The following is a 6,676-nucleotide window of genomic DNA, read 5'->3' as shown; positions in this document are numbered from 1 at the left end:
TTCACCAGGTGGATGCCCATATTAATAACTATGTAACTATATTAAATAAATAATCAGGCTCATTCACTAATAAAAATCTTATTAGCTTATTAAATTGTATTAAATAAATAATCTGCCATAAGTACTACTAAATTAATAATGATTATTAATAGTCATATTTATTTAATGGATGCTAATTTAATCAAAAATACTTTTTTTAATATTGTACCCTACTTATATCCTGCATGAGTCATTAGATTATCCAAATATTTCATTAATAACATGCAATATTGTATTTAAGTATCGATTAGATGCAATAGTTTTTTATTTCTTATTATATATAGGTTATATCTTGATCTTATTATTTTTAGAAAATAATTATATTTTTATATCTACTATTTTTATTTTATTTTTGTTTCATGTTATATCTATTTAATATTGTGTTTCAAGAACTATTAGAAAAAGGGGGAAAAAAATTGCAGCTTATGCTAGTTGTTGACTATTTTATGAACTTTTTGTTTTGCTAACATACATGCAAAAAGTAATTTTATAAAGATAATTATATAATTTCATATATTTAGGAGGGTATACATATAAAAAATTCTAAAAAAATCAAAGGCTGTTGGTTTTATGAGAACAAAAGTTTTTAAAAGTAAATAAATTAGAAAAATTAGAAAAACATGATGCTAAAAATTAAAATTGCATTGCAAATATTAGAAAAATATCATAATAAAATTTAGAAGAGTAAACAAATTAGGAAATTTAGAGAAATTAACTATGGGTAGATAAGTAACGATTTTAATTTTAATATTACATAAATTAGATTAATATTGACAAAAGTACCAAAAAGCCTATAAAGAAATAAGAAAAATATAATTAGTTTTAATATTATTTTTCATAATTTATATAAATGTTATAAAAAGAAGAATATGGAGGCGATTGTTTCGTTCCTAATTTTGGTGGGAGATGAATGCCCGCGGAAAGCATATTTTGTTTCGTGGACACTGCCACGTGCCAGGTTGTTAGCGAAAATCTCGAATCAAAGCCGTCTAGAAGAGCATGTAGACTCCTGAACCAACCAGGACACGAAACCATTGTACTTCCAACGGCTATACAAAAGCGCGCCCGATCTCATCGTCGATGGGTACTAGATCAACTTAATCTCAACCGTTCCTCCGCCTCGTCTCCCACTATAAATATCAGGGGACGTCGTGAGTATTTGCAGCGCGCCCTTCAGGGCGGGATGGAGCGTTCGGTTTTTCTCCTGGTTCTTTTTTTTTTCTTCTGGTTCTTAGGTGTGTCGTTCTTCTCCTTCCCCGTTAGATTTTGCGGTTCTTTAGATGTTTTGGAAGATTTTACGGTTCTTTAGCCATTATTTTTGGGATCTTAGGCTTCTTTTGCGTGTATTTGAATTTTTGTTTGGGTACGTGGCCTTCGATTTCTTGAATTGGAGATTCTTGAAGACTAGTTATTCTTGAATTGGGGTTTCTCGAAAACGATTTGTAGTATTTTTTGGTTGATAATTTGATTTAGGTCTTCGACCAAACTACGGTTTCCAGAATTGAGAATTATCGATTTATAGGATTCTTTGGTTGATAGTCTGATTTAGGTTTTCTGCCAACAATTTGATTTATGGTTTCAAGAATGTTTTGTTCTTATTCGAGGATCTGTGATACTTTAATTTACTGATTTGGGATTTTTTGAATGGTATAGGTCTTCGGTCAACAATTTGATATAGGGTTTTCAGTATTGAGAATGATTGATTTAAAGGATTCTTGGTTGATAATTTGATTTAGGCCTTCGGCGAACAAATTGATTTAGGGTTTCCAGATTCAGGCATGCTTGTTCTTATTTGAGGATCTGTGACATTTAATTTACTGATTTTGGATTTCTTGAAAGGAATTTAGAGCGTCCCTTGGTTGCTAGTTTGTTATAGGTTTCAAATTTTGCTCTTTGGTACATGTTCTAGGGTTCCTATAAGCTTGGACCATATGTTTTTATTTGTGGTCTATTGCCTCTGTTCTGGAATTTGGGCCTCTATGAGCAGGGGTTTTGAGGGATCTTCTGTTAGAGATTTAGGTTTCCAAGAATTTGTCATGATATGCTTTTGTTTGATGATCTGCAGTTGGGATCTTTTGTTAGTGATTTAGGTTTCCAAGAATTTGTCATGATCTGCTTTTGTTTGATGATCTGCAGCCTTTGATCCAGTGTTTTCTTTCAGAATTTGCAATATTCTGTGATTGATTAATAGCTTTCAGGTTGATTTAGAACATCTTGTTTTTGGTTGAAGCGCAATGTCTGTTGCATGGTGGTAACTTGTTGGTGTTATTAAATCATTTTGGTGTACTGACAATTTATGGTTTTGTGGAGCACCAGAGAAGTATTGTTGCCACAACCTTAGGAGTTCCTGATTTTCACATCTATGATCCTGGTTTTTTTTAGTATATGATTTTTGTACGGATGTTCTGATGTTTGGGTTTTTTCTGTGTTCCTGATATTGAGCAGTTTTCTTGGTCTGGGACCATCAAGAATTCCTGATGGATATCATATCTAATTCTTCAATAACAGGTGTTTATAATCTGTTGAATTGGCAAGCTGCTTTATAATGATTATTTTGTTGTTACTGCAGTTGTATGTCGGGTTGAGGAGGGCTACTTCTTTGTTCAAGGGGTTATACCTTAATTTATATGGAATTGGAAAGTTGGAAAATCAAGCTGCTTTTAGATAGTTTTAGGCAATATGTCATAATTGGCTCCAGGTATTATTATAGGGAGTCCGATTGGTTAAATCTTCCTTTATGCCTTTAGTTGCTTGATTTTGTAGTTCATCTGTTCAATGGTCTTTTTTGCAGTTTTGTTCTGTTTTTTAACTGATCTCTCTATGTTGAGATGCTCCTCATTTCTTGACTGTATCTCAAGATATCCATTCTCATAATTTGCAAGTCTTGGCAAACAAGGCAGACAATTTCTTGTGCATGTTGGAAGAGTTTGTCAAAATTCGATTTCTTTCATTTCTCTTAGAGATTGAGATACAATAAGTATGCCAAATTTAGTCTGATGGCCAGTTGGTCTTTGTGCTGTGGATTGCTGAGGTTTGGAATTATAAAATTTTCAGTTATTGGGGAAGAGCTCTGTTTCTTACCCTAAATTACATTAATTTTATCCTTTTATGAATTGTCCTTTTTGTAGCTTTTTTTTTGGATTATCAGGGCCGCACCTATACGGAGTTTCTAATCAGAACTTGAGATGTCCTTAGTTTGGAAATGACTCTGTTTGCTGCTGTATGGCTTGAAAATGTTTGATGCACAAAGAGACATTTTCTCTTTGTTTTCTCCTACCTTCCTCCCTCCCTCTCTCTCTCTCACAGTTTTTTATATTGTATCTGCTATACTTGGTTTAAAGGGTTCTTCACTAAGATAGTTCTTTTGATGTCCTTTTGATTTCATGATAGTTCTAGAGATTCTTGCAGATGTTCTTATAAGAGGGGAAACTACTGAGTAGGTGGTTCTATTTTGTCCTGATATTTTCTTGGGCTAGTAATTTTGGCTTTCTTGTCTGCTTTTATTATTCTTTTGGGCTACATTTCTTGGTGATTATTTTTATTTGGTTCATCACTATCTTGATTTAATTATTGACTAAGGTAGTATCATATTTCAGAACAAAGATATGGCAGGAGTTAAGATATGATTGTATGAGGGGAAATATGATTTTAATGATTATGTACCCCATATTATTTTTTCATCCTTGCAAAACTCTATGCTGGTGGGGGTCTTTTTCTTCTTCCTAGGGATTTAGTGGAGTCTCGCATTCTCACTGTTTTGCCAATCTTTATTCTGGTTGAATGCTTATCATAAGCAATCTGTCCATGATCTTGTCGGAATTGGAGCATTTTGGGTGGTTCATTTGGTCAATATGTTTTGTTTATTCATTTATAGTTCACATGTTCCAGTTATTGTTTTAGGCTTTACTGCTTGATGATTCTTTTGTTTGTCTAACAGTATCGCGGTTTCATCTTTGACTAATGTGGCATCATATACCAAAATACAATATTGCAGGGTTGTAGTTGAAAGAAAGTTGTTTACAGAGGGGTTTGTTTCTAATCTCATATGGATTGTGTCTATTAATTTTTTTCCCTAGTGGTTGTTGCGGCATTGCAGGCTTCTCTAATTCATGGGGATCTGGAAGTACATTTGACTTGATGATTTTTTGTGTCTATTAATTTTTTTCCCTATTGGTTGTTGTGACATTGCAGGATTCTCTAATTCATGGGGATCTGGAGGTATATTTGACTTGATGATTTTCTAAGTATCACTCTTACTAGTTTGTGTACTTTTAAGTTTTGTCCTGTTAAGTTCTAGGCCTGGCAGCTCATTTCTCGTGCAGTGAGGTCTATTTATTTCCTATATCATTGAATTCCCTATCACGGACTTATTGGCAGGGACTTGCCCACTACCTAGGTTCTTAAAAATTAATTCTTTTTTGCGAGTTTTCTGACATTGAATTCAGTTTCAATTTCCAACTCAACCAGTTGGGATATGCTGTTCAGTAAATGGACTTGTGGTTTATATTATCTTTTTGGTCCCTCAATGCTTGTCTTGTTATATAATCTTTATTTTTCCTAAAATTATTAACTAAATAATGATATTAATCAGCATTTTGTGGCTTTATGTTTAGCAATGGAATGATGTTTGCTGCTCAGGATCTCCCCCTCCCCCCTTCTTTTTTAAAGAATAACATACTGATGTGGTGCCTTGAGCCAAAGTAACGATATATAGGTGCTAGTGTCAAGATTTCATCTTCAATGCGGGGGTTTCCTATCTTTGATACTGATGTACATAAAGCGGCACATTTTCTTGAGTCCCGCTAGCAGGCAAGAATATTATCATTGCTTTAATTGAAGTTTCGCAGGAGGCTTTTCTGAAGAGGTTTTTCTTTTTTCGGGAGTCCCAGGTTTTGCTCAAGAGGATTCTTTTTTTTAAGAATGTTTGTTATCGTGTATGTTGCGGTTATTGTGTTCCAGCTTTTTATGTCTAATGATGCAGTCAAGTACCCACATTCCGATTCCCAATCATGGATGAGCCTCCTCTACGGATGCAAAGAACCCCTGCACCTTATTTCATGAATGGGCAATCCGGTAATTTTCTTAGTTTATGCATTGGGTCACAGCTGGTGGGGATTTTCAGAAATTCTGAATTTGGTTGATTGTAATGAGTTTCATTCTCTTATATGATGGACAACTGCTCCTCTTCTTCTGTTTCTTTAATCAAGATTGTGATCCAGTCAAACTCCTTGGTACAGCTACATGGATTGGTAGGATTGAGGTATGGTTGCAGCGAGCTTGATTTCCTTTTCTTGTGTATGAGGTTCTCTTTTCCTTCTGTCTCTTTCATCAGTATGCTGATCCAGTCATCAGTTTTCCATAGTGATATGCTACTGTGCATGGGTTTTCTTCATACATGGTTTTGATGAGTGAGGTTTTTCATCCTATAGAGAAGGTATGAAAGAGGATATGGATTTGGTGGATGGATTGCCTTCGTATATGATTTTCATGAGCGACATTTTTCGTCCTGTTGCGAAGATATGAAATGTTATATTTCCCAGGTTGTACTCAGGGCATGTAGTGATTACTGTTTCTTCAATTCCAGTCCTGCCTGAGCTTGTAGTGGTGGAGATATATTTTGTAGTGGGTAGTTCTCAAGAACTTGGACTTTGTCAAATTTTCATGGATCTCATTCATGGTTGTCAGCTTTTTGGGTTCTTAAAGAAATGTTATTGACTTAAAGAATTGCTTTTCTGGGATTGTGCTTACAGAGCATCTTGGGAGTCATCGACTTCTTGTCTTGCTTTTGTTTGACCGTATTTGAAGCATCTTTTAGATTATATTCTCTCTCATTTTTTTGAGCTTTCACTTCTTAATTATCTTAGTTATATGGGCAATGTAGATGTCAGTTTCTAGGGATCTGGACATCGGTATAGTTTTTTCTGTTAGTGCTTTCAGATTATATTGTACCAGAACAATGACTGCCACTTATGAGCGTCATCGAAGTTGATGGATACAAGTGTTTAGTAAGTGGCACTTTAATTAACATGTTGCGCATCTCAATTCATCATCTCTTGTTTTCCTTTCTTTTCCTTTTTGGCTCATGTTATGTTTCATGTTTCAGCTAAGGGTGTTTCTTATCTTTGTTGATGTGGATCAATCAAGATACTTTATCAGTTTTTATGGCGGGCAGAGTTTAATATCCTTGTTCTGGTCGAATTTCATAGAGGTTTTGCTGTAGCAGATTCTTTTCATTGGGGGGAGCTTTTGCTACTGGATGTTGGTATTATTTGTCTGCTGGGCTCTATCATCTCAATGCTTCAGTGATCTAAATGATTTGGTGAGATATGTCATCTTTTGATCAGGGAATAGATGTGGATCCTTATGCACACATTGGGCTACAATCTAAAGAGTATCGTTAGGAATTTCATTTTTCTGGAAATTCTGGATTTGGATATTTGCAAAGAGTTTCATCTGTCTTCCCCTGGAGTCAAGGTTCTTCTTTCTTCTTTAGATTTTTTGAAGTTACCTGTTACCAAGATTTCATCATCAATTCCATTATTTTCATCATGTACTATGGTTAATATATCCATTTTTTTTGCTAAGTGATCCTCTTCAATCAGTGCCCTGAATCAATCAGCAAATTTCTGCAGCTTCA

At 34.6% G+C, this 6,676-nt stretch overlaps 1 long non-coding RNA gene across 1 annotated transcript; it reads left to right on the top strand.

The window, feature by feature from the left end:
- The first annotated feature begins 1,202 nt into the window (after window positions 1–1,202).
- On the top strand, window positions 1,203–6,475 carry LOC148715006 (uncharacterized). The gene is made up of 2 exons (XR_015976398.1): window positions 1,203–6,044; window positions 6,143–6,475. It is a non-coding gene; the product is annotated as an uncharacterized LOC148715006 (long non-coding RNA).
- Window positions 6,476–6,676: the final 201 nt, after the last annotated feature.

This window comes from Phoenix dactylifera, chromosome 1 (assembly GCF_051530095.1).
Source record: "Phoenix dactylifera cultivar Ajwa chromosome 1, Ajwa_hap1_PhDact_Kaust_v1.1, whole genome shotgun sequence".
In the NCBI taxonomy this organism is placed as follows: domain Eukaryota; kingdom Viridiplantae; phylum Streptophyta; class Magnoliopsida; order Arecales; family Arecaceae; genus Phoenix; species Phoenix dactylifera.
Note: the sequence above shows the minus strand (reverse complement) of the source record. Positions and strands in the feature narration are given on the sequence as shown.